General features: G+C 39.4%; 1 protein-coding gene across 9 annotated transcripts in view; it reads left to right on the top strand.

Moving 5' to 3' along the window:
* Cacna1e (calcium voltage-gated channel subunit alpha1 E) overlaps positions 1 to 25,008 on the top strand; it is a 314,229-nt gene that overhangs the window by 30,138 nt on the left and 259,083 nt on the right. The gene's annotated exons all lie outside the window — the stretch shown is intronic.

Below are 25,008 nucleotides of genomic sequence, written 5' to 3'. Positions count from 1 at the left end.
AGTTGCTGAACACCCAGTGTGTGTGTGTGTGTGTGTGTGTGTGTGTGTGTGTGTGTGTGTGTGTTTCCACTGAAGTAAGCTGACTTGTACTAGCCTGACAGGTCAGGTTCTCCCCAAGGGACACGCCGAAAGGCTTATTCTCATAATGTTTCTTTTGGGGATTTGAAGTGTCCTCAACCATATTCTTTGAGCTGAAAACCAAGACTCATGCTGGGAGAATGGAATTTTTTTTAAATAATTTTTTATATTTATTTATAGCCTTAACATTGAATCCTATTAAAATGTTTGATAAATCATTCTTTTGAAACTAATAGAGCAGTGCTATATTGGGGCTGACCTAGTGTCAAAGGAGCATCACACATGCTGGTAGTACATTTAGTTAAATATTTGATAACTCCTTCTTTTGGATATGAATATAGTTCAAGGACATTGGGTGGATCTAACATCATCTGCAGCAAATGTGATATGTATCAGGCCTTGGCAAGGTAGTATTGGATCTGCTGCACTGGGTTTCTGAGGTTGGTGGTTCTGGAGTTGAGTGACTCTTGGTGTCTACTGGGGAGGTAGGCAGTCCTATATGGGTATGGTAGCAATGGGCATAATATGGAAATGTTCATATCCAGCTGCCCAGTGGACATAGTCACTCAAATTCAAACAAGAGAAGAGTGGAATAGAAAGCCAAAGAGGGAGAAGTTTTCAGTCAACATTATGATAGGTCAAACAAAAAGAAAAACATTAACTTTTTTCAGGTAAGAGTCAGGGTAAGTATAGGTAAAGTCTGAGAGGGAAAGGTCTTGGAAACCAGTACATTTATCCATTGTCTGGTGGAAATACAATACTCATGTACATCATCATTACACATAAGACAATTGAGTAAAAGAAAAATAGTTGTGGATATAATAGACTGCAATTATTTTCTAAACAGCTAACTCTTCAATATAAGGAGTGGATAAGTAAATAGAGGAGATTTTTTTTTAACATCTGTTGCCTTACAAGAGGATTTTCTGGAGGTTACTTTCCTAAAAGATTTCTTTCTTCATTGTAAATATAGTTTAGTATATGAAGGTACATTTTATGTACAGTATTACAAATGTATATTGTCATAGGAAACAGCACAGCTGGGTAATGTTATTTATTTATTTATTTTTCTTATTTATTGTCAAAGTGATGTACAGAGATGGTACAGTTTTATACGTTAGGTATTGGATACATTTCTTGTACTGTTTGTTACCTCCTCCCTCATTCCCCCCTCCCCTTCCCCCTTCTCCTCTCCCCCCATGTTTTGAGTATCTCTAAAATCAATAAAATATACTCTATTAGTAAAGGCCTAAAAGAGAATAGAAGACAAATGCTGTAATGTATACATGTTAAGATTGGACTCTCTCATTTCTGTATCAGAGACCATTTGATTTTTTTTGTCCCTTCTATTTAGTCTTACACAATTACATATATTCATTAAAGAAAATACAGAAAACTGAAAAGAAGAAGGAAAAAAAACCCATTCATTAAGAGAGATTCTTATTCTTTTTGGTGACATTTTTTTCTCCCAGTACTTAAGTGTTAAAGAAGCTTTCTTTCAACTGCTTGCAATTTCACTGCCATTCTCAATATGGCATCCTCATATCACCCATTTTCTCCTGCTTCAGTAAAAAGCAGTAATGACTGTTCAGTAGTTTGTTAAATGGATGTACACAGCTTGCTTCTCATTTTTGCCATTATCCAACAACACTTAGTTTGCTTTCTGGCTTTTTGTGATGATAAATAATTATTAAAGACGCTCCAACAGGCGTCTTTTGGTTGTCACATTTTAGCAGACAACTTTGACGGGTTGAAGTGCAGTCAGTTCTCTGTATCCATGGATTCTATGTAGCAGATCCAACCAAGTGTAGATAGGAAATATTTGGGGGAAATGCATCTGTATTGAACATACACAGACTTTTATTCTTGCCATTATTTTCTAAACAGTACAGCAAAACAGCTAGTTTATAGCATTTGTGCTGCATTAAACATTGTAAGCAATCTAAACATGGCTTAAAGGGTACAAGAGGGAGGAAGTGCATAGGTTATATGCAAATACTATGCCATTTCTATATAAGGAATAAGAGCATGTGTTAATTTTGGCATCTATGAGGGATCTTGGAGCCAGTTAGAGCAAGTACATTTTACAGAGAAGTCTGCTGTTGTGGTGTGTATGTATACGGGCTATATGGGAACTATGAGGGGTGAGGGTAGGTGGAGGAAACAGACAAAAGAAAAATGGCAAGAGCTGTAATAATGGGTTGTGATGTTGTTGAGGGAGCTGGATGATGGGAACCAGCAGGATTCTTTTGTTAGCATAGCTAGGAAGGCTATCTGTTCCTCACCTGTATGTCCTGGAGCTGTCCTAGTCTGACCAAGTCAGTTAACCTGTCTGTGCTCATCTTCCCTTCCTAGTGGCTCTTCAGACTTTTCTGGCTCTGCAGAATGGCCTTAACAAGCCCTTGCTTTCCACGAACCAAGTGGGCTTTGTTCCTTGTCCTTCTTTAGACCTACTGCTTGGCCTTCTGCCCAGCTACTAGGAATCTGGCTCTCCTTTATTCACATGTGAATGAATGGTCTCTAGAGAAAGGAGTGATGCTCTTGAGTTCCCTGATGAGGGGCTCAGGATTTTGGTTATAACTCACCTGAATAGATAATCTCATTTGTTTTTTTTATCATCACACAGGATGTTTATCTACTATATTATCTATACTATATTATACTATATTATCTACTATATCTGTTAAAATGCAGATGATCTCCAAAATCAGCCAGTGCCTTGTAATAGTGGCATGGAAGAATTTAATTGATGGCATTTTTTTCTTTCTTGTTGTACATCAAATTATGGGGCAATTTATAATTATTGGGGTCTTAGATTTGATGAAATACGTTGTAACACCAAGGTTAATTATTGGGGTCTTAGATTCAATAAAATATGTTGTAACACCAAGGTAGCAAGGAGGCAAAGCAGACTCCAGAGATGAGTCATCTTGTTCTCACAGAGATTCTGCCATTTGCCAAAGATCTCCTGCTTCTCCATGGCAGATTCAGGAGTTCAGTTCATATAATCAAATATTTTTTTTTAAACCAGTGCCCTATGCAGTTTCCATTCCAGGCCACACAAAGTTCCTGATACCTGCCCTGTAGTCATCCCTGCTGTCAGCTTTGTCCATATCACCTCCAGGTGTCACTTCACATTTTACTCCTGTGCATGGGGTGGGGGGTGGGGGGTTGACAGTGCTGGAGCATGACACAGTGCCTTGGGGCAGAGGCTGCACAACTTCTCAGCTGTCTGTCAGTGTTAGTGGTGGGCAGAAGGGTGCGAAGGGTGGTAGATGCTAGGCTGTCAGACACATGGCTTAGCCCAAGGTCTCTCCTCATTCACCTTTGCTGAGACAAGAATTTAGGGGCCTGAGCCACTTCATTCTGCCTACTACCTCTGACTTTCCAACTTTTAGCATTCTTAAGCCTGTAAGTTGGGGGTGTTGAGAATACAAACCTGGGGAACCTTTTTCTTGACAAGGGCCATTGATGACATTCATAGTCTGTACAAAATGATCAGTATAGACATAGGGGCTCTGGCCGCTGATGAGAAGAATATGTGTCTGTCCTGTCCTAATGAAATCATTTTTGTAGGCCTTACCCTGCCCATGGGCTGATATCCCCTACAGCTCAGAGAGTGACTTTAGGTATATTACTTCATGTAATCCCCATAATCCCATAAAAAGGATTGTCTGAGTCTGTTTCTGCTGCTATCACATAATATCTGAAACTGTTTTAAACAACAGGGATTTATTTCTGAGAATTCTGGCATCTGGGATAAGAGCCTGACACTGACACTTGGTGAGAGCTTTCTTGCCATGTCCTGGCATGGTAGAGAGCAGCACAGGGTGATGATGGACATATAAGAAAGAGAAGAAATGGGCCAAACCCATTCTTCTGTGAGAGCAGCCTTGATCTGCTCATTAGAGTGGAGCCACCATGGCCTGATAACCTCTTAAAGCTCCCACTCTTAATACTGTTAGAACAACAATGCAATGTCGACATGAGTTTTTTCAGGGATATTCAAACCACAGCAAGGATCTTATCCTCATTTTACAGATGAAGAAACTGAGGCTTGGGAGGATATGCCATGTGACAGTAGGCCCTGTTCATAGGATCTGAGCTCACATTATTTGATTCCAAGTTTCTTTTTTGACATTCTTCATTCCTATATCTTTAGGTCATTAACCTTACAACCCCCAAAGGTTCTGTGGTCTTAAAGCTCTATGATTCCATATTCCTCTTGAGGCACTGTTTGGGTTGGTGGGGGTGACATAATCAGGAAAATGTTCCTTCCCCTAAGGTTCAGGTACTTGTGTGGTTTTAGAAGGACAAGAGCTGATGTGCTTTTCCAAAGATTTCTTGCTGTGAGCTTTCAAAACAGTTGCCTGCCAGAGAAGACATGTCAGCCCTCAGAATAATATGGTTTGATGCATAAAGACCACATGAGAAGCTACAACTGATTTCTTCATTAACTAGCTTGTTTATTCACTCATTGATTCATTCAGCAAAACTAGTATTGATTGTGGAAGGCAAAGCTGGGATTGAGAAACACTGAATTTAACATTTTCTCATTTGTGCTTAAAGAGAGTGACTTTACCATTCTTTTAACAAACTTTTCTGTTTTTAGTACTTATACTTTTGAGGCAAGCATTCTACCACTTGAGCTACTTTTCCAATCTTTTTTGCCTTTTTAAAAGTTATTTTCCAAATAACTTTGGAAGACTTTGTTTGGGCTCAGGGCTGGCCTTGGCGCATGATTCTACTTTATACTTCCTGTACAGATAGGATTACAGGCATTCTTCACTACAACTGGCCTTTAAACAAACTTCTATATTACAGAACTTGATATTTCTTTTGAATTTGTAACAACCAGGATTAATGAGAACATTTGTACATATTTCTAAACATTTGTCAAACAAATTGGAGTATTCCACAATACTTGAAGTCTATTGTATGTTAGTGTTAATTTAATAAAACCTAAAATAGATGAATGATGATAGAGGAGTATGGGAACTCAAGAGCTCTCCTACAGCATGAACAGAACAAGGAAATGACCAAGAAGATTGTGCCTCGGACCCCTGGTTATCTCTGTATGTCCAGTGCCTGACATATAATCAATATTCAATGCTAATTAGCATGAATCGTTTGCTTATTCCAAGTCTCTTGTCCTCTATAGGATACAAAGGGGATATCTGGGCTTGAACAGAAAAGAGGCTATCCATTCCTACACCTTCTTCTTACGTCTTGAGTCTCCCTGGGATCTGAATTTCCAGTTATGTCCATCTAGTTCACATCTTGACCACTGTGTTAGGGAAATGAAAGCTAGGTGCTCACACCACAGACCATTAAGAGGTGCTGGGCTTTCTGACCTCTGGGCCAATTCAGCAGGTTTTATACTGTCTCTTGGGGATTGCTGGGAGTCAGGATAAAGCTACATTTTGGATACCTGGACTCTTAGAGGTGGTTGGGGTACAGAGAGAGGTGGGTAAAAGAAGTCAGTACCATCATACAAATTGTTCTGTAATAAAAGCTACCACTGATTAAACCATATGTCAAAAAACTTTTTTTTTATAAACATTACTTCAAATCCTAATATGTTGTACTACAAAGTAAGAATTATTAGGTTCGATTATTACCCAGATCATTTTAGATTGAGTAAATGGAGACACAATTTTTAACAACTCGCTTATATTCAAATAGTGGGCATGAAAGGCATCTGTAGCTTAGCTTCTCACAGTTTCAGCTACCCATGGTCAATCACAGTGTGAAAATACTGAGTAGGAAACTTCAGAAATAAACATTTCTTGAGTTACAAATGGTGTGATGTTCTGAGTAGCATGATGATGTGGTGGCATCATGTCCCCTTCTACCTGGGACGTGAATTGTCCTTATGTCCAGGATATTCATACTGTGGACACTGCCCACTCATGAGAAGCATACTAGCCTCTATGTTATCGGACAGACCTTCAACAAACTGTGGTACCTTACTTAATAATGCCTCCAAATTGCAGGAGTGGTGAGGTTGGTAATTTCACTGCAGTATATTGTCTTTATTATTGCTAATCTCTTGCTGTGTCTGTTTTTGAATTAAACTCTACCATCATATGCACATATTAGGAACAAAACATGATCTACTGGGGATCCGGTTCTGCCAATACTTTTAAATATCCGCTAGGAGGTCCTAGAACAAATCCACTGTAAGTACACTGAAGCTTTGCATCTGCCTAAACTGGGATGGCAACCCAGTCCTGTTTGTCTTCAGCATCTTGACTCACTCTTGGAGCCACAATGCCACCCTAGCTCAGCAATGGCACCAACTGCTGCTGGAGAAATACCGGCTTTGCTCCGTGTTTCTTTTCTGTATCTTTAGGCCCTGGCCCAATGGTGGGTTGTGTGCTATTCCTTCTCATTTAGGAAATATCTTCATTTTCATTGGTGTGTTAACATACTGTGACATTCCAGAGCCACTCTTGGATGGTGGATGGTGATATAGTCTATTTTCTTATCGAAACATGAAGATCAGCTCAGAGCATGCTCTGCGGTCAGTCTTGCCAGCTTTGCCTCTTCTTGCTATTCCTTAACTGAGGTGCCTATAGGTGAGTCTGGACCTTATTCCAATGATATTATTCTAATGTCATCATTCCCTGGCCCAATTGTCAGTTAAGAGATGGTAAAGAGAACTGATAATGTGCCAGGCAGAGTGTTAGGTGTGATGGGATGGGTCTGAGTGTTCCCCACCACAGGGGCGATGAGGCCACATGGATGAATACCCAAAATGGCCACCTACCCAGCTTTAGAGCTCTTCTTGAAGAAAAGAAAATAGCATTTAACTGTAATACAATGTATAAATAGGTGAGACAGCTGCATGAGAAAGAGAATGGATTTGTTGGGAGAGAGAATGTTGTGTTTATAAGTGCTTGGAGGTGGGAGAGTGTGCAGAAAGACAGTAGGGAATCTCTGGGTCCTTGGCAAAGGGAATAGTGATAGACACACCTGGAAAGATCAACAAACGTGCCAGCCTAGGCCACCCAGGGGAGTGTGCACTCGAACCAGAGGGCAGCAGGGAGCATCTGAAGGCTAGAAGCAGGAGGCAGAATCTGACTTCTAACTGCTGTGGATGCTGTACATGTCTTTTATTCTTTACCCTGGAGTCACCTCTGAAGAAAAGCACAGAACAGAGAAGGGTGCCACTGCCTTTAACTGCAGTTTAGGGGAATATATGTAACTCAGCAGAGGATGAGAACACAAAGAAAAATGGGGACAGGGATAAGAAAAGGCAAAAGAATGTTGCAGAGGAGCCAGGAGCTGCCATTGTGCACCCCCAACTTCTCACCAGAGGCATATGCAGAGTGGTTTAGCCCGAAGCCTTCTGGTAGGAGGAAGATATCTGGAGCTAAATATATATCGATAGGTATTTTTAGAGGGTTTTCTGTAAGACGGCTGCCCTAACATACGAGTTTCCCTAGCAGTTAAAGATCGAGGAAAGCACAATTTTCCTCTGGGAGCACTGTCTCTCTGGTGCTGAGATTGTGGGGGAGGTGTTACTTATGTAGCCTTGTGGGGGGGCAGCCCAATTTAATCCCCACAGTAATAGTGTGATAGCCCTGGGTATTTATATAGTGCCTCCGTACCAGGGAGCCTGACAGGATTTTTACAGACCTGTTTTTTTCTCACTCTTTCTGCTCTAAGTGGGTGAAGGGGGGAGATACAGTAAAGCATAGGGTGAGTAGAAGGAGGAAGCACAGAGCTTGTCATTTTGGCAATGGAGAAAGTGAGCTTGAATGAGGCAATATGAGGGACTTGGAGCTACCCAGCTGCTTTGAGGCAGGAGACAAGGAAGGCAAAACCTTGATCTGTGGGTGCGAGTTCGGTGAGACCATACGCTTTAATGCTTCTGGAATTCTTCCTTTCAGCAGAACTGCTAGCTGCATTTCTGACCTTTACTCCTCCCAAGCAATTTGTTCACTTCTAGCCCCACATGGGGGGAGCAGCACTGAGACTTGTAGTGTTTCTTTTCACCAAGACATTATTCCAGTTGCATTTTCATCCCAGATGGGTGAATGATGGAAGAGAAAGGATTAGGATGCGGAATTTCATTTGCTTTCCTTTTTCTCAGAATGCAGGTGCTTGTTTTGAGAAAGAGGTAGGCCAAAGGCAAAGGGTGGAACATATACCTTAAAGATATCTTCTTAGCTCTGTAATGATGACAAGCCAATTTCCTTCAGAGGGGCTTCAAAAGAGAATGCTAACTAGCAGTTGGTGGACAGTTAAGTTAGGATAATAGGGCAATAGGTAGTTTTGCCTTTATTTTTTTCTATATTGAGATGTAGCATTGGTTCACGGAGCAGTCATTTATTGAGCACCTACTATGGTCTAGACGGAAGGAATTGGTTCTAGATCTTTCTCTTTCCTTAAAGGCTCTTTGTTACCTCCATTGATAGAAGCTCATTCTGGAAAGAGCAGAGCAGGACCTAAATTGGCTTGGTTTCAGCAAAGAATAATAGTCCAAGGCAATAAAGGAAGCTTTGAAATCTCCAGTGGTTTGGTTTGAGTTCTGTTCTCCCTGGTTTCACATTTACTCAGCATGATTTAGGGAAAGAAATTATGGTAAGGCGCTTTCTGAGTGAGATCATCCTCCTGGCCCTGAACTCCCATCTTAAGGCTGTTCAACACATACACTCACACATGCCCTAGTGTATGTGGAGGAGGGAAGGGGAAAGGGTGGCAAAATTTTTGAGGCATGTTTGCAAAGCAGAGAGGATATAGCATAAATATTCATACTATAGAGCTCCTAGATAGAATAGAAATTAAAAGGACTGTTTACATTTCCATCTTCTGGATAAAACCTGTTTCCTTATTTGGGAAGAGATTTGTGTACTTTATATGTTTTAAATGTAGTTCACAGTTAAGTATAAACAGGTTTGTGTGCCACATGCAAATTCAGTGCATTGTTGAATGCATGTATCACTGAAGTCAGGAAGTAGCAGATATATTGAGAACAGTATGACTTTCCAGGGAAAAGGATGAAGTGAGACAAGACAGATGTTTAGCAGGCATAGAGGGTGTGCTAATGTGAAAGAAAATATATGAAAAGTCTCTGAACTATAGATCTGAGAGGATAACAAATTTCCCCAAACATTATTTTTTTCACAAAAGAGAAACTTGAGATGGGAATGGCTAAGCATCTTAACCAGGGTGAGAGTTGAGGTTAGGGCTTGATTTCCATAACTCCAATGCAAGGGTCCATTGTAATCATACCCAATCATCTTGGCTGTGAGAATTTGCTTTTGCTTTTTGGTGCTGAGGATAGAGCCTAGGGTTTTGTCTATGCTAAGCATTCACTCAAAAACAGAGCGAAACTCACAGCTTCCCCCTGCTGCTTCTTAGGGCTGTATTAGGGCTATCAAGCTGGGATATGAGTAAATGAGTCTTTATTATTTTGTCGGAAAACATGTGTGCAGTTTACATGAGAAACAGTCTAATCTAGTGGGTTGATGACTTGGGTTCTGGTCCTGACCCTCACATACCTTCTCTGTATGACCTTATACACTTTCTCTGACTCAGTGTCCTTCATAAAGTTTCACTTACCAAATGAAGGGAACACCAACCCTGACTATATCATTGGGTTTGTAACAAGCAGATATTGATGATGCTGAGATTGGGGGATTGTCATTCTAACTTTATTATCATCAGCCCCACCCCCCTCACCAGGATTTGAACTCAGGACATGCACTTATTAGGCTGGTATTCTACTGCTGCTTACACCTGAGCTGGGATCTATTTACTTTAGGCTTCCTATTATTGTTGAGATCACAGGCATACACCACAGCATCCAGTTTTTTTTCCCATGGAGATGGAGTCTTACAGACTTTTCTACTTAGACTGGCCTCAAATTGTGATCCTTCTGATCTCAACCTCACACATAAGTAGGATTATTATGTGCATGAGTATCAGCACCTGGCTGATTACAACAGTTCTAAAGCCCATGCCATATCCACAGCAAGCTTTCTCTACAAATGTTTTATAAAACAATGTAGCAAAAATACCAGATAACTGAACAATAATTTCTTTTGATGAGATAAAGATTAGGATATGTATAATGCACCCTGAGTACCGTATAAGAATTGAAACTCTTCAAAATGCTATGACTCTGTGAACCTCAGCCAACCATAGCCACTTATTTCTACAGTACTTGAAAGTGTGAAGATAAACTTCACTCAAATTCTAAAAACTATGGCTAATTTAAAATTTTTCCATTAGTTACCATTTTGTGTCAAGACAGAATTTTACTACAAATGGAAAAGAGGATATATCTTATTTCTTGTTAATAAAGGATCTAATTTTATCACCACTTGTAAAATCGTAAAATCTTCTCTTGTTACTATTAAAAAGAACAAAAAAGTAATTCCAGGAGTAAAAATTGAAACAAAAGAAGTTCATTTTCACTTTATTAGCAATGAACATATTCCATCTTCTGCAGTCCTATTTATTGATGTTCTTTCACGTCTGGCTGTCCATTCCTCTTGCTACTTCTCACAAAACACAGATGGGGGGGGGCTGCCCTTTCTCTTACATCTACATATCACAGAGGAAGACTAAACACAGGGCCCCCTCCTCAGCAGGAATGCATTAATAGAGAGACCTTGCACTGAGGACAGTTTAGTGCAGCTTCCCTTCTCCCCTCCACCCCCGCCTGTCTTTAAATCCCTTTCTTTTTGGCTGTCAGTCTTCTGTCAGAAGCTTGGCCTCGATGACAAGATGGCTAAGAAAGGAGTTCAAGGCCATAGCTTTTCTCCCTGGCCTTCAACCCTGGGACAGTGATTGGGAAGCAGAATGGCAGGTGTGTCTGTGTCAGTTTCACACTTCAGATTGCATCAGCAGTACATTGGCCCTGATTTGCCTCACTCTGGGAGATGGTCTCTTCTCCGCCATGGCCTCGCCTGGCCCTTGGGGAATCATTCCTCAGCTCAAGACCACTTGACTAGCTATAATGAACTGCAATGAAACTAAACTGGTTTGGGGTACCTTTGTGTTTGAATTTTTTCTTTGTTTTCCTGGGACTAGGGGTTCAACCCAGAGCTTCATGCAGTTGACTTACCAGTTGACTCACACTTCTTTCCTCTTTTTTTTTTTTTAAATTTTTGTACTGGTACTAGGGTTTTAACTTAGGGCATGGGCACTGTCCCTTAGCTTTTTCATTCTAGGCTGGTACTCTGCCATTGAAACATACAGCTCTATTTCTGGCTTTTTTGTGGTTAGTTGGAGAAAAAGGTCACACAGACTTCTTGCCTGGGATAGCTTTGAATTGTGATCCTCATATTTCAGCCTCTTGAGTAGCTAGGATTGCAGGCATAAGCCAGTGGTGCCCACAAAGTCACACTGCCTTTACCTGCACTGGCTTTGAACTCATGATCTTACTGTCACCATCTCTGTAGCTGGGATTACAGAATGATGAGGTCAGGGGAAGACTTAGAAGAGAGGCAGGGAGAAGGAAGGGTAGAGGCAGTTAATACTACTGAGCACATTCTGTGTTCACACATAGTGCTTGACTGCTAGGGATAAGGCAAGGGCAGATACATGGTTCCTACTCTCTTAGAGCTTGCAGTCTAGCAAAGACATAAAAACAGCCTCTAATTTAGTGGTAAAATAGTGTTAGGGTGCTAGGAGAACCTTTAATTGGGATCCTAACCTAATCTGATGGGAGGACAGTTAAGACATGGGTGATGACTCTGAGACCAGGAACAAATTACATTTAGCCAGGATAGTGGAGGAGAGAGGAAAGTGGCAGGACAAGAAGACAGGAGCAGATGTTCAGAGTTGCAGATGGGAGAGACTATGGCAGAAATGGGAAGGAAAAAGGAAGATAGAAGTCATGGGAGCCCTACTGGGAGGACAGAAAAGGAGGTAGAGCCATGTCCTATAGGCCTCAATGGCATCGAGGAATGATTCAGTGGGAGACCACTGAAATTTGGTTCCAAACAGGATAGTGGAGGAGAAGGAAGAGAACACATTCTCCAAATGACTTCATATCTGCTCAGAAGCAAAGACTTGGCATTAACATCCTCAGAGAGTCTCTGTCTTCTCTCTTGCTTCCTCCTTGCAACATTGGCCCTCAACTATAATTTTATTGAACCTATTAGAGCTAATCCAACTCCAATCTCTAGGTCTGATTATAATCTAGGCCATTTCATTCTAACGATTTGTTAACCTGCCCAGAGTAAAGACATCGTCCCTGCCCTCTGAGATCGCACTCAGTGTATCTCCTATTGATTCAAATAATGGGGAAGAATTGATGAGTGTGTGGGCTTTTATTTTCAATGTTCAGCAGAGAAATTATTTTTAAAATGCTTTGCCAAGAACATTGCTATATGATTATTATGATTTTTATTTTCCAAATAGAACAATAGTCAAAAGATCAAGCCAACCCACATGCTTGTTTATGGGATGTGTCTCTTTGCCTTGCTCCTTTAGCCCATGACGCATCATGATGCTGAATCTGGATCCCCATTGAACTCTGGTTAATAACCACCATAAATATAGTATTTTGTGATTTAGGAACTCCTTCTTGTTGGGAGCTCAAAGTATTCACCCCCTCCTTATTCTCCATTTGGGAAAGAGACATAAGAGCCTTCTTCTTTTCTTAAGTAATTATATTGTTCTAGTACCGGTCACTTACATGTATCTGTTATAGCTAGACTATAGCAAGGGAGATAAGTAGGTATTAAATGTTTGTCCCTATCTTTTTTCTTGACCACTGAACTTCTACATCCTCTCTTCTGATGAGGTCAGCCACCTGACTCCTCCTTAGAGCTTTGTCTGCTGGGATAATTTGGACATCCAGTCCTTCTCTAATAAACAGATTCTGGGTGAATTTTTTTTTCTATGGAGTATTAGATCAGATCAAAGTCTAACCATGTAGTGGTGTAAATAAAGGTCAAGGAAACTTCCACAGTTTCAGCTCTTCTCAGCAGTAACTGGCCTGAAACCAAATTGAACCCAACCACCAACTTACTCTGAATTCAAATTTTAGAAGCATAGACTGATGTAAATGGAAAGCAGGGATAGATCTCAAGAATAACTGTTGATTCCAGTGGTTTTCAACCTAGAGACCTCTGGAATTATTGAGCAGTGGGTCAGCAGATTTGTGGCTACTCCCCACATTGCTTCCAAGTAATGTTTTCCACAAATATATACCATAGCCTATTTTTATCTAAAGTATCTGGATGCAATTGTGACTTATAAATGCAAATACATTAAAAAGTGCTATTGAATAAATAGTGGCTTTTTCTTCAGTGAGTCAGCAGAGCCTAGTGGTTAACTATTTAGGCTTTGTTCTGAACTCCACAGCTTAGCTCTGCTAGTCACTTGCTCTGTGATTATGTACAACTCACCCAGCTTCTGTCAGCCTCAGGGCCCCCATCTACATTAAAAGGTGAGGTGGGTCATATCATTTATTTAATAAAGTAGTTATGGGCCCTATAAATTGAAATAATTCCTCCAGGGGGTAGAATGGGTATTGCAGTTTTGAAACTAGAATGGGAGCCTCATACTTGGAAGATGGCTGACCCTGTGTAACCAGTTCATTTTTGGAAGCTTCAGATGAAAGACTCAGGCCCAGAATTCTCTAAATCTGTGTGATACTCTTGTCTTAGCTGCCCCAAGTCACTTTCCTGCAGCTAACGTATCGCTAGCTGAGTTGGTGTACAGTTGTGTTTAGGTATTATGGGGAAAGCAGAAGTAAGACACAGTGCTTCTACTCATACATGAATGGATCACAATATTTGGAGGAATGGACACAAAGATTCTGGGAACACAGCAGCTAGGATATAGGCTCATTCTAGATTGAGTGGTCCAGTCTGTAGGAGTGATTAGAAGGGAAGGATGTCAGCTGGACTAGTAACACACTCACATCTCTACCCAAGTGAGGTCTTCATGGTCACCCTTGGGTTTATTGTCTTTAATCACTTACGATCAAAGACTAGCACTTTTATTGGATAATTGGACGGCTTCTTAGATAATTGTATTTATTGATTGCTTGCTCATCTCTCTTCTACCTCTGTATATCTACATCTTGTCTTATTGCCCTAAAAGAATGTATCTTTTTTTCCTCAAAGCCTTTTCAGTTTGAATATAGATGTTGAGTGGATTACTTTTCTACTGCTTGAGAGAAGAATGTTATGTTTTCTTAGGGGTATCTTTGCTGAAATTCACATGGAAGGTTATAGATTCATAGCAAGCCAACAGAGACTTTGCACAAGAAACTGAACCAAGACAGAAGATATGATTCAATCTGTGAGGATCTTACTTGTCCCTTGATGCAGGAGGCTGTGGGATGATGAGGAAGAGGTGGTTGGCATTCTTTCATCAGATTTCTCTTAATAATACTTACTTTCCAACCATACCTCTCTCCTTTCTTCCCTCTGTCCATACACCCAACAAAGTTTCATGAATTATTTATTAAGTACTACTGCTAGCCAGGCATTATATTGGATGATGAATATACTAGTAATGAACAAAATAGTTATGGTCCTTGCTGACAAAGAGCTTAACATTAACCCAGGTGAGGAAGGAATTGGACAGTTTAGTCTGATGTCTACACTGGATTTGATAATGGTTTCATAGATATGCATTCATTTATTAACAACACCAAATTCCCTTGATGGCATGCCCTAGTGGAAAGACTAAAGACTTTGGTGTTGGGAAGACCTGAGCTTGAAATTCAGCTTTGCTACTACTCAGATGTCATTTTAGGCAAGTTCTTTAACTCATTTGAGGATCATTAGAAAAGAAAATCTGAAAAAACCTTTTATAAGATTGATGGGCTACACTGATAGGGTTAGTTCAACAAGCAACTTCCTACATTCTAGGGTGTTGCTATTATCTGTTTATCTTTTGCTTCTTGACCAGCCTGGTATGTTCTTAACAGTGCTCCTGGGTTTTCCTCTACTTGGAGATTTAGAAACATGGGCTCCTTCTGCTTGTGGCTCTTGTAGCATATGCTAGACCTCATGATTAGCACTCCTTTAATAGAGCACTCCTTTAATTGGAAAGAGACTATAAGGAAGGAATACTCATTAAATGTTCTTACTATAATAATAAAGCACATAATCTTTTTGATTTTCATCCCAGGGCTTTAACTCAGGTGCTATCCTTTAGCTTTTATGCTCCAGGCTTGAACTCTACCACTTGAGCCACAGTAACTCTGGCTGTGTGCGTGTGTGTGTGTGTGTGTGTGTGTGTGTGTGTGTGTGTCTGTGTGTCTGTGTGTGTGTACTATGGGTTAATTGGAAATGAGTCTTACAGAATTTCCTACCTGGGCTTGCTTTGACAGTCCTCAGATTTCAGCCTTCTGAGTGGCTAGGATTACAGACATGAGTCCTGGTGCCCACCAGCACATAATTTTTATTTACATCCTATTGATAAGAAACAGCTACATGGCTCAACCTAGTTATAGATGAGTCTAGTCTGGGAGCTCTAATCCACAGTTGGGCTGCTGCTACCCAGCAATTGCTTTATTCTGTGGAAAGCAAAGCATCAATTTGGAGAACAAGTTATTGTCTCTTCATTAGCTACTAGGGTTAAATAAAACGTATGTAACATATCAGATATATGAGCTATGCAGGCTGTGTGTTATTTTAATTATTATGGATATTCATCAATTCAAAAAATATTTACTCTGTATGTACAAAATGTTTCAGTTAGTGCTGGTGCTAAAAGGATAAATAATATGATACCTGCCCTCAAGGAGCTTTTAGTCAGATGTAGAGAGAATATAGGCATAGAGGTCATTTTAATTTCAATCAATACCATTTGATCAAAAGACAAGACTGTTGGAATAAATTTGTTCCATTTAATCCAATCAGATTTCTATCTGTCTATCCACCCACTTTTTAGTGAGTGCCATATACCAGGTCTAACGGAGAGGGGTAGGAAGAGTAGCAGCAGACTTCAGTGAGAAAGGTGGAAGATCCTTTGGAATTTGGTTTCCATTAGCTCTAATATGGCAACTGCTGACATTGACCATAGATGCTGGTATAAGTAGCCATTAAATCTCCTTTCTATCTCTTTTGAACAGGATTTGAAGTGTAAGAATGAGACCATTTACCATTTATTGATTTCATTTCATTTTTGTGTTGCTTTTTTTGCTGTCCATTTGGTTTTTCATTTTGTTTTTCTACTTCAAGATGGTAGAGTCCAGAGGTAGTCAGCCAGCTTAAGCTATTTATAAAATGCCCATGTTGACCTGTATTATAAGGATTGGTTAACACTTATCAAACTTCAAACCCTAGGGGCCCAACAAAACAGAGGTTCAGGAACCAGTTTCAGAAGGAAAACAGATTTCCTATTTATTAATGTCCTGTCTATCCTTCACTTACACCAAGAAGGCTGAGGAGCTAGATGTTTAGTTATTGAACTGTGTGTAGCTACAAAAAAATAAGAGTCAAAGATAAAGAAATGATTGTAGTGGGTATTTGGGAGAGGAATTATTACTGTGCCTATAGGAGTGAAGGGCCTTTGGGTGTCGGTGATGTTGCTTAGTGCAGCTTGTTTCTTGCCTTCCATATACGATTCTTTATCTGGGAGAGTTGTCCTTTTGCAAATGAAGAGACCATTTTGGTCTCAAGTTTGTGACTCTAAGAATACGAGTCACAACTGCTTGACTCTTTCATAAAACAGTTGCTCAAATTATTCAACGTTTTATCTATCTATCTACTTATTTATTTTTCTCTCTATCTCTGGAAAAGAGCTCCTGAACTCATCTGTGGCTCTGGTAGTGATATACATAGCCAGAAGGAACATGAGAGCTAGGATTGCCTGATTTTCCAGGATTGCTGACTTAATTAACAATTTATGGTCCTTGCTAATCATTGCATTAAATATATTTTAATGTTTGATTACGTTTTTAACAACCTAGAAAGTTATGATCACTAGATGAGTAGTCTAGGGTGCTATGCATTGGGCAGGCGTGCTTGACTATGTTTCTCAGTATTGCTGTGTAGCAATATTGGGCGACAGTGGAAGCTTTCAGAGTAGGGCCTGGTGGGAAGTGACTAGGAAATTGGAGATGCTGTCTTTGGAACAAGTTAATGTAGTTATCTTGGGACCACAGTTAGTTCTTACAAGAATACATTGTTGAAAAGCAAGACTACTTTGCATGCTTAGTCTCTTCTGCATGTAGCCATTTCTACTTCTTTGTTCCTGTTGTGAGTCTAACCCCAAGAGGACTCTAACCCTGACAAAGCAGATGCTGGCATCATATATTTGACTCTCTAGAACTGTGAGCTAACTCAACCTCTTTTTGTTTGTTTGTTTTAAATCCCAGCCTCAAGGATGTTGTTATAGCAACAGAAAATAGACTAATACATATTTAGGCAGTTCAGTAATTTTCTCCATATCACACTGTAGCAGTTGGTGAATACAGGATTTGAACAATGTAGTTTAACTCTAGAGCCCATCCCATGTTTTAACCATGATGCAATATTGCCTTCCAAACTGATGTATCTTTTGTGGCTGCCTGCTCTCTCTTTTTTTTTTCCTTCTTGATCCATCTTAACTAAGAAAGTTAAAAGGGTGTTCCTGTTGGTATGGCAAAAATTAATCTAGGGGCACATGAAGACTTCTTGTATTTAGTTACTAGGAAAATAGCTTTCGCTGAGAAGGATTAAAAGGATTACAGATAATTGGACTTTTTGAAATATCCTGAAAGTATTTTAGACATACTGTCCATTTAGCCTTCTAAAATAGGGTAATGTTTCAACCCAGGACAGCATGACAAGATGAAAGGAACAAAAGTTCTAGAACTGTATATTTCTATTTTTGAATCTGGCTCTGTGACTCTGACCAATTTGTTTAGCCTCCGACCTTCTGTTTTCTCATTGGGGAATTCAGGATTCAGGAATTTGTGTTTTGAGGGTCAATTGGCATGATGTATATAAAAAAACACTTGGAACAGTGCTTTGTGCATAGTATTTTTTCAATACATAGTATTTATTATATTTATTATTTCCTAATTTATTGTTAAGTAAAAGGAGGTAAAGAATGAGTGAAGCTACTCTAGGAGTACTGTAAACTCTATGGAAATGCTTTGAATAGCTTAGATTGTTACCATTTCTGTATTTTAGTCTATTGCTATTCCTATGAGATTATAATAACTTCTAGAATTTATAGATTTTGAGAAGGTATTAGTCAATTTAGGATGCTATAATGAAAATATAGTAGATTGGGTAGCATGAAAACAACAGATGTTTATTTCTGAAAATTGTAGAGGCTGGGAAACCCATGATCAAGACAGATTTAGGGTCTGGAGAGGGCACTTTTCTAGGTTCATAGACAGCTATCTGTGTGCTAACATGGTAGAAAGGACCATAAAAGAGCCTGCAATGGTTCCTCTTACCAGGTCATTGATTCCAAAAAGGATGGAATCCTCATGACTGAATTCCCTCCCAAACACCCTACCTCCAAGTACTATCACCTGGGAGATAAGGTTTCAATATATGGACTTTGGAAGTGTTTAAGCATTTGATCTATGCTATAGGCTTCAGGGTCCCAGAATCACTTTAGATTTGTTCTAAATCATTTTAGATTTGATCAGCTCGTGTTTTACTCAAGACCTAGGTTTCAAATTATAGTTGAATGACTATATTCATTTGAAGAAGGAATGAAGGGAGAGTGTGAACTGAACTTGAACATCAACAATGCTAGGCTGCATATGTGGTCTTATTTTTCACTCTATACTCTCTATTCAGTTCTTATACCACTTGTTTCCAATGTATCTACTCTAAGAAGTCTCTCTTATTTCCTTTCTCATTTACTTCCCACACTTTCCTAATGGTTGTATGACATTTGTGTTGCCTCATTTTTATTTTTTGTGAGTGTAGCACTGGAGATTGAACCCAATGTCTTTCTCTTACTAGGAAGATGTGCTACCACTTAATCCATGCCTTTTATTTATATTTTATTTTTGAGATATTATCTTGCTCAGTTGGCCTCGACTGAGTTTGCCTTGAACTTGTGATTCTCCTGATGCTACTTTACAAGTAGCTGGAATTACAGGGCCTGCACTGCCATGCCTGAGCTTAAGTTGCTTTATGATTATTTACCCATCTTTCTCTCTTGAGAAAATATTATACACTAATATTTATTGTAATAAATGCTTTATTTTCTCATACCTTTTGTTTATTGTTTGTTGTTACTGCTGCTTTATTCTGCCTTTTTTTTTTTTTTTTGCCAGTCCTGGGCCTTGGACTCAGGGCCTGAGCCCTGTCCCTGGCTTCCTTTTGCTCAAGGCTAGCACTCTGCCACTTGAGCCACAGCGCCACTTCTGGCTGTTTTCTATATATGTGGTGCTGGGGAATCGAACCCAGGGCTTCATGTATACGAGGCAAGCACTCTTGCCACTAGGCCATATTCCCAGCCCACTGCTGCTTTGTTCTTTGCCACGACAGCTACTTCTTTTTTGTTCATTGTTTTGTGTAAGTACTAGGGCTTGAACCAGGGCCTGATTATTGTCTTTTAGCTTTTAAACCCAAGTCGGATATTCCACCACTGGAGCCATAGTTCCGTTTTAAGCTTTTTAGTGGCTAATTGGAGATATAAACTTCATGGACTTTCCTGCACAGACTGACTTCAAATTACCATCTTCAGATCTCAGCCTCCTAAGTAGGTAGGACTATAGGCATGAACCACCAGCTCCCAGCCCACCAGCCTGCTTCTTCATTTTTATTTCTTAATTTTTTTTAAATTGATCAGAGCCTTATAAATTAACCTTTTGTAATTATCAAGCAGATTATTACATTTAATTGTGGAGACTCTTTCTATCCTTTTTGTTTGTTTCCTATCTTGGCCCTTTTGCAGCACGTAAGAATGCATAGGCATCTAACATTATATTTAATGTTGAATTTATGGATTTTAAAATACTTCTGTGTAGCGTACAGTGCAATAGTCTGATGCAGTCAACTTCTAGTGAGAAACAGTGTGTTACAGTAAGAAAGTCTCATCTAGACAAAAATGAACCCTATTACACTTGTAGTTATTATTGATGGTATGACTTTAGAGTAGTAGATTTCCTGAGACTGAATTTAAAAAGAGGTGGATACTAACCTACAGAAGGGAAAAGATGAGATGGAAGGGCAATCTTGGTATCTTCCTTGTTGGTATCTTTTCCTGAACACCTTTCTCGCATCATGTCTGCTTGTCAATAAGTGAATATGGAGAGGATTTCATGCCATTATCTTCATGCAGAGCCTGGAGATATAGAGAAAGGAGCCTATTAAAATTTGATGGTACTTCCAGGAGCTGCTGGCTTGAAGGGGTGAGATAGAAGAGAAAATAAAGAATAATAAGAAAATTTGCACTTCTTGAAGAAGATAGGCACAGGTTTTAGACTTCCAATCTATCAAGATATGTGACTGTCTGGGGGTGATCTCCATTCCTGCCTGAGGTGTATCAAACTACAGCTATTGTTTACCTATATTTCATCTATATCTTTTGTACCATATATTGTCCTGAAAAGAACTCTTGGCCATTGTATTTTCTTAGCAGCTTTCCTTCTTCATCAGCGATTTTGTTGAAAGGATTTTTCACCTCTTTCCTTCCTCTGGAGAAACTTTAACTTTTCTTTTTAAACAACTGCCTTAGGGCTGGATTCCTTGTCTTTTTTTGTAAGCTGCTTCAAGGAAATTCTCCTTTTCTTCCCCTGAATTAGCATCCCTGACCCCTGACCAATTTTTTAGAAAATGTCCTCAAGCTGACAAGTATTGCAGGAAAAGCTTGATCTTGGAGGATGATGGAGAATGAATTTGCCTCAGCAAAAGCAGAGACCTAGTCTTCCCCACTCTCTACTCCTCCAAAAATAAAACAAAAGCATAATTCTGACCCAGCTTAATTTCTGGTAGACCCAGCTTCTCATAAGACAAGCTGAGATTGTCTTCTCTGTGTATGTGTATGACAGAAAGGAGGAAGGAAAGCATAACTGATGGTTTTTGAAAAAAAAATTCCCCACATTTATTGTATAGTAAAAACAAAATTCCAAAGAATTAGTACTAGGTGATTTTTTTTAAATGGTTGACTTTTATTAAGCTACAAAAGGCACTCTAAGAATAACTTCTCGTACCATAACTTCCTTGGGTTTCTACCACTTAGGCCATTTATATTCGAATGGGAGATTTTTTTTTCCTCTATAAGATGACACTTTTCCCATCAATAGAATCAGTAGTCTGTGGTTATAAGGAAAAAACCATGAAGTAGGTGAGGATCTTTCTCAGATCTAGCTCCTCTCTGCTTCAGGGCCTGGACAACTGCTTACCAGCACAAAGCCCAGAAGGTCTGTCTGGATAGATGGAGTTGTGGGTTGCCTAACATGTACTGAAAGTTTGTACATAGGAACATTTCTCCCCAGTGAGAGGGTCCATAGCTTTTATGAAATAAACTTCTGGCCCACATTGTAATATTATTCTATTAAATCATCTCTAAGGAACTATGAGTTTGTTTGAATATTGTTCTTTCCTGTCATCTAGACTTTTCCATTACATCTGATATCTCTATCCATATTCAACTTTACTTTTTTCTTTCTCTGCCTATTTGTACAATCTTTCACCTTGTTGGTATAACACAACAGAAATACTAGATCAGAAGACCCAGGTGTCAATGGCAAAATACTGGTGGAAAGGTAGTCTTCTCATCTACTCTTCCATTTGACTTCTGGGATAAGTTGTGATTTTCAGAGTTGGGCCTCAGGCCTAGGAGTCTAGTTACTGTGAGATCATCACCAATAGGAAGGACTTTTATTTATTTCCAACCTCAGGTTTTGTCTGTGTTCTATTCTATTTTTGTTGTTGGTAGTGGTCATGGGGCTTGAACTCAGGATCTGGGCACTGACCCTGAACTCCTTTGCTCAAGGCTAATGCTCTACCACTTTGAGCCACAGTGCCACTTCCAGTGTTTGAGTGGTTAATCAGAGCTAAGAACCTCATGGGGACTTTCCTGACTCGGCTGGTTTAGAACTGCAGTCCTGAGATCTCAGCCTCTTGAGTAGCTATGATCACAGGCATGAGCCACTGGTGCCTTGCCTTCTGCTCTATAATTATGTATTCAGTTCTTTCCTCATCTCTCTTGAGAAGGATCACTTGACAAACTTCTCTCCCCTTTGATATAACAGGGAAATCTCTTTAACATGTGGCATTCCAAAGTTCCATTAGCTGAATCTGTTTCTCCTGACTTGATGCCCATTGACCCACTTGTCTCATAATTGGCACCCAGGGCTCCTTTGCCCTAGTAAGACCAGGCTCTGTTGTCTTTGTCTTATCTTAAGCCATCTTCCTCTGTTTCCATCCACTGGTAATATATCTTTTGGCTTTTTACCAGTCCATGTTCTGTCTTGTGGAAACCAATGCAAGACATGGCTTTTCAGAGAAATAGTTCCTTCCTGTGTACCTCCACTTACCTAGGCTGTGTTTCCCCTTGTACTATTTCTGTGCCTCTTGTTTCTTTGTTGAGACTGCAGTTATATTTTCCTTTGCCCTAGGTTCATGTCCCCTAGGGTCATTTGGGTATTCCCAGGACCATAATGGAGGAACTGAGAGGAGGAGCTTATGCTTTATACTCTAGGTCATCATGTTCTGCTCTCAGTGTAATTTTTGCTCCTAAGAACTATGCCACTGCCCAGGGGCAGCAAGTGTGTGTGCCCTGAGTTCACAGTCCAGCTGAGGGTGCTGTAGTTGGATGCTCACAATGGAGTGATCCCTTGATCAGGACTCGGGAGGTTAGTGTGTTTCTCCCTTCCCATTTTACAAGTAGCACATACTACTCTAGTTAACTGGATGGTAGTTTCATTCTGTGTTGTTGTCTAAAATAATGAAGTATTAGCACTGCCAATTATTTACTGAGCACAGATTCTTTTCCTTCAAACAATCTCTCCCCCTGCCCTCCCTTTCCTGGACAACTAGCAAAGTGTTTGGTGTTTGGTTTGGATGAATAATTGATTCAGATTTGTGAATGATTCATGGCCCATATGCTGGGGCAACAGGATGTGGGGAAAGAGAGACTGAAAGGGAGAGGGAGAGGAAGGGGAGGAGGGAGGACACCCATATGTGAGCAGCATGTCATACTGAAGGTCAGGTCAGAGGTTTCTCCTTGGCTCAGTGCTCAGTGGAGGGTTTCTGGAGCATAGCAGCATGCCCTTGGTTTTTCTGTGGTGTTCTCTCAAAAGGAGAAGGTTGAACCTTTTTCAGAAAAGGATGGTTTTCCATGGGTATTGGCATTTCTTTACTTCCAGATTATTGGTTCTATTTTTGGTCAGATTAGTAAGTAAACTGGGGTTTATCTTCTTTAAGCCACCTATCCACTGTCCACAGAATGGAAGGGCTCTGTTGATTTTTCAAAGTGTTGGAAAAAAGGAGGTCTTTTACATTCAAGTAGTTCTAACCTCTCCACGTAGGAGACATTTCTTTTTCTTCAAATTTTAGCCTAGACATGCTCCTTCACTGGAGATGGAGAACAAACACCTGACTGTCATTCACTTTATATGGTTTCCTTGTCTTTCAAGAATGTTTGTACATACTTGTATGCATGAAACTGTGGACATATGTCTAGTTTGCAGATGAATGACATACCTTATTTATAAATTCTTTCTGTATTATACATTTTGTAGGGAAGGATTGAAATTCCTGAATATATCCTGATTGTTTGAAGTGACCTAAGGAGAAATAAGTCTGTTGCATTAAGTATCAAGATGAGTTAATTGTCTCTTAGACAATCAACCTCTATATTTTATTATAGGGAGTTGCAAAGCGCAGTATCTGAATAAAGTCTAAAATCTGATGAAAGAAGGTACAGCAATATGGTTATTTATCATTGCTTTTCAGAGAGGTCATAAAACATTTCCTTATATTTCCTAGTAACATCATAAAGTTCTTCTTGTAATGTTTAGGATCTTTACTTGTACAAAATTTGTTGGCATTTACTGTGTGAAATATGACTATAACCTCCATTTAATGATAGAATATCTTTTCTCATTGATTTGTAGTCTAATTTCTGTATATTCTAAGCCACAGTTTATTTATTTCTCTTTCTTTCTTTTCTTTTCCTTTCCTCTCCTCTCCTCTACCCTCCCCTCCCTCTCCCTCCCTCCTTTCCTTCCCTTCCATTCCCTTCCTTTCTCCTTCATTCCTGTCTGTCACCATCTATATTTTTAAGCTCTCTGTTCTATACTACTAGCTATTATTAATGACCATATTTTAATAATGATTTGTGATAGCTAATAGAGCTCATCTTCCCCTCTCGTTTGTCTTTGAATTTAGAATTAACTTGCCCAAATCCTAGGATTTACTATTTTGGGAATAATTGTTATTCTCAGTCACTGACTCATTTATTTATTTCATTGAATCTTACCAATATCTGCTATTTGAAATATTTTGGGGGCTGTATAACAGTTTAGAAGAATTCTCCCTTTAGGAATTGTCTACCATTTGTTAGAATTTTTTCTATGTATTTTATATTTTTGTTCTCATTAATGAATCAATCTTTTCCTATTTCCAACCAAATACCTCTAATGTTTTGAAGTGTTTCTGTCTTTCATTTGATGATATTATATTCAGCAATAATATAAAAACTTTCTATTAATTAAACAGTGTGCTTATTGGTTCTCCTTAATTATTTATGTAAAAAATTTGTATCAACTACAAGTAGCTATTACCATATTGCTTTCTAATTCATCTACTATGTATTATTTTTCTTATATTATTGCACTAGCAAGAACCTCTAGAAAAATATTGAATAGCAGCAATAATAAAGTTTACCTTACCTTATTTCTTGTTTAAAGATTTTCAATTCAGATAGATGTTTTTTATGATGTTATGGTAAATAACCCAGATAAAAGAAATAAAAAAACAATAATTAAATGAATTTCAATAATAGGTCATTGGCTGGCTCATTGGTGGCTCATGTCTG

This window comes from Perognathus longimembris, chromosome 11, assembly GCF_023159225.1.
Source record: "Perognathus longimembris pacificus isolate PPM17 chromosome 11, ASM2315922v1, whole genome shotgun sequence".
Classification (NCBI taxonomy): Eukaryota; Metazoa; Chordata; class Mammalia; order Rodentia; family Heteromyidae; genus Perognathus; species Perognathus longimembris.
Note: the sequence above shows the minus strand (reverse complement) of the source record. Positions and strands in the feature narration are given on the sequence as shown.